We start from the raw sequence: 4,495 nt of genomic DNA, 5'->3' as shown, positions 1-4,495 counted from the left end.
TCTTTTGTGAATAAATGTTTTCTACTACTACTACTCCGCGGCCTTTCGCGCGGCGGAAGACGGCGTGGGAGACGGCGCGGCGGAAGACGGCGCATTCCACCTTCGCACACGCGAGATCGAACCACGATCGCCGGCTCACCCTTGCACGCTTTCACTCGCACATGCAGCATGCGTACAGCGCGCTGCGACAGTTTCGTCGCCCTTGGACATTATACGGGACATCACGGCGGCGCCGACGGCGAAGGCAGAAATGCCACGAAAGTGTTCTTATAATTGCCATCGCAATAAAAGAATGCTGTCGTTTTTACGATGCGCTTGTGAGCCTATCGCCTATCCGGGACGACGGCGCTTCCTTTTCGTGTGTCACCGCCAGAGAGGCTGACGCACTCTCTTTCGCTCGAAGCGAGGGTGAGAGCGCTGCAGTACGATAGCGCGTGAGCGCAGTCACGTGGTTTTATTTCATGTTTCGCGGGCTTTGTTTAAACGCCAAAAAGAAAATTACGCAGCATGTACGTTGCCACGAAAAATTGCATCGGTCGTTTCTGAACTCCCTCTACAACGTAACGAAACGCACTTGACCCTGAAGTGTTTATTATTTTTTTGCATAATTGATATTAGTTACTGAACTAATAAAACGGTATTAAGTGGATGCCTGGATGCTATGAGCATCCCCTTTGAAACGGGGTGGTGGGTTGCGCCACCAAACTTGCTGTTACTTTCATTAATGCACTTCCTGTCTTTTGGAAGCACGCACGCACACGCGCACACACACACACACACACACGTACACACGCGCACGCACGCGCACGCATGCACACACACACACACACACGCGCGCGCGCACACGCACGCGTGCACGCGCACGCACGCGCGCATGCACGCACGCACGCACACGCACGCACGCACGCACGCGCGCGCACGCACGCACGCACGCGCGCACGCGCGCACGCACGCACGCACGCACGCACGCACGCGCACGCACGCACGCACGCGCACGCACGCACGCACGCGCACGCACGCACGCACGCACGCGCACGCACGCACGCACGCACGCGCACGCACGCACGCACGCACGCGCACGCACGCACGCGCACGCACGCACGCGCGCGCACGCACGCACGCACGCGCGCGCACGCACGCACGCACGCACGCGCACGCACGCACGCACGCGCGCGCACGCACGCACGCACGCACGCACGCGCACGCACGCACGCACGCACGCGCGCGCACGCACGCACGCGCACGCACGCACGCGCGCATGCACGCACGCACGCACACGCACGCACGCGCGCATGCACGCATGCACGCACACGCACGCACGCGCGCATGCACGCATGCACGCACACGCGCGCACGCATGCACGCACGCGCGCATGCACGCATGCACGCACACGCGCGCACGCATGCACGCACACGCGCGCACGCATGCACGCACACGCGCGCACGCACGCACGCACACGCGCGCACGCACACGCGCACGCACGCACACGCGCACGCACGCACACGCGCACGCACGCACGCACAACGTTACTAGACTAGGTTCAGTTTTCAAACTCCCGTGACTGCGTGGACCCACCACCCATCTCGTGGCGCTGCTGTCGCACTTTGCTCGGTCAGCACGGCGCGGACAGGGCGACGAAGCACTGTCCGTTGTTTATGCGTTTTGGCGCGTTGTATATATGCGTGTTTTGCTGCAGTCTCGGTGAATTTTTGCGACACTCTTATGCGTTTTAAATGCCCTGTGGGTTTTGAAGAGTTTACGGGCCGTATCATCCAATTTTATTTACTGACGCGAATGCATATTTATGCACCGTTCCTGCAGCGATAACTTACTTTGAATGTGCAAGTCTGCTCGCAAGGGAGCAAATCTCACGTAGGTTGCAACATTGCACTTGTGAATGCGGTGCTCTGATGAAAGAAATAGTGCTAGCTTCATTTTTTTTATCCCAAAATGAAGCGCTGAAAGTGTGTATATACCGTGTTTCCCAGCTAACTTCAGCCAGAGTTTTAAAATATGCGAATGCTGCGTAGCTGGGCACAACCAAGGTAATGTTTGCCGTAGCTTTGAGATATTGAAATTGTAAATCCGCCCAGTTAGGTAATGCGTAGTTAATTCATTATTAATTAAAAGTTATCCAATAATTGTTAGTGTACTTGTTAATTCACTAATGAATAAATTAGTTCATCTATTTATGTAATTCGTTGCCACCACCAAAGGTGCAGGTTTCAACGACCGTGGGTTCGAGTGCCTTAACTCTATTTTAATTAACTGTGCCTTAATTAACTTCGCCTAATTCACTGAGCCTTGACTGGCCTCGTGAACTGCCTCGATTGGTTCGCTTGGGCTCCCGTGACTTTCTTGGACCATCGTGTGGTCGCGCTAACATCGCCTCATGCGTTCGCATTATTATTTAATTAGTACTAAGCAGCAACAGCTGATTACAACTACTAATCAGCTACTTACAGCTACTCATCAGCAACAGCTGATTAATATAGAGCGCAGTGGACGGCCGGGGCTGCTGCGGCTCTGGACTAAGGACTCCACAGCGCACTCTGGGGCAGCGCAGCAGCATTTTCACAGCTACGTAAAGTTTTTTAATCAATCTCTTAAACGCGAGACTATACAAACATTTAAAGACACATCGGTGAAAACACTTGCTGAGTACGTAAGTTGCGAAGTCTGGACTCAAGCCCCTTCGCCAACGCAGAGCTGCGCCCGCGTAGAGCTACTTGCGGTGCTCCCGCCCTCTGGCGGCAAACCAAGACAAGGGGCCACCGGCGATGTATGGCGCCTACGGAGAGTTTGACAACTGAACCTAGTCTAGTAACGTTGCGCACGCACGCACGCACGCACGCACACGCACGCACACGCACGCGCACGCACACGCACGCGCACGCACACGCACGCACGCACACGCGCACACGCACGCACGCACGCACACGCACGCACGCACGCACGCACACATGCACGCACGCACGCACACATGCACGCACACATGCACGCACACACGCACGCACACATGCACGCACACATGCACGCACACACGCACACATGCACGCACACACGCACGCACACATGCACGCACACACGCACGCACACACGCACACACACATGCACGCACACACGCACACACACACACACACACAGTATTCCTAGAATCAAACTTTCTGAACCACTACTCGGAGCTTAACCTTTGTACGCCTCCGTTGTTTGTGATCTCCCTACTTTTCGGCCACCAAACCTCCAATCGCCTCTTATTAATCACTATTGCGGACATGTTTCCTTTGCCCCCTGCTATCGCTGAACCCAAGGGCTTCAACGAGGTCAAAAAAGTCTAAACCGGTAACTGGCTAGATATCTTCACATTCTAATAAAAGTTGTTTTGTTCCCCTATAGCTTTACTACAGCAAGCACATGCTTATTTTTCCTTGGTATACCTCGCTTATTAAGTGCGCGTCTCCCTTCCGTCCTTGTTTGCTAGCGCTAAATATGCTTTCAGTTTACCAACACGTCCAACAAATGGCAGTGCTGACATTTATTATCTTGAACTCGCTTCGAATAGCAAGGAGCTTCCCTTTGAGTTATGACAAATTGTTTCTTTCCTGATTTCGTTTTTTCCTTTTAGGTAGTTACTCACAGCAGGTTTCTTTTCCATGGCCGCCGCACATGAGATTGTCTCAGCCCCTCTGACTTAGCGTTTGACGTTATTTGTTGCCATGTTGCTAACCATGCCAGTCGCATACTTGCTGGCAAGCTTCCTAGTTCTACCGTCTACCGATTCTGAAGCCATTCAGAAGTTCTCCCAATATGGCATTATGTTCTGCCCATGCTTGCAGTTTTACCTGCATAAAGAAATACTCTAAGGAGCGCCATATGGTGGCAATCCATGTGTCGTTGGTTTCATCCAGCTGCGGCTAATCACCCTTAAGCGTGAAGCATTTCTTGTCGAACATTTTCAACTGTGACAGTATCTATCTATCTATCTATCTATCTATCTATCTATCTATCTATCTATCTATCTATCTATCTATCTATCTATCTATCTATCTATCTATCTATCTATCTATCTATCTATCTATCTATCTATCTATCTATCTATCTATCTATCTATCTATCTATCTATCTATCTATCTATCTATCTATCTATCTATCTATCTATCTATCTATCTATCTATCTATCTATCTATCTATCTATCTATCTATCTATCTATCTATCTATCTATCTATCTATCTATCTATCTATCTATCTATCTATCTATCTATCTATCTATCTATCTATCTATCTATCTATCTATCTATCTATCTATCTATCTATCTATCTATCTATCTATCTATCGATCGATGTCTTGGTGCTCTTATGGTCGTTTCATTAACTTGGTATGTACAAAAAATTGGTATAGTATGACAAGAGTGTATGACGAACATAAACGATACGTCATGACACGAATGTCATGAAATGCGCGTCATGTAGGCCATGAAACATCCGCCTACGTCT

The sequence above is a fragment of the Dermacentor albipictus genome, chromosome 9 (assembly GCF_038994185.2).
Source record: "Dermacentor albipictus isolate Rhodes 1998 colony chromosome 9, USDA_Dalb.pri_finalv2, whole genome shotgun sequence".
Taxonomy (NCBI): domain Eukaryota; kingdom Metazoa; phylum Arthropoda; class Arachnida; order Ixodida; family Ixodidae; genus Dermacentor; species Dermacentor albipictus.
The sequence above is the reverse complement of the archived record's forward strand: the minus strand, read 5'-3'. Positions refer to the sequence as shown.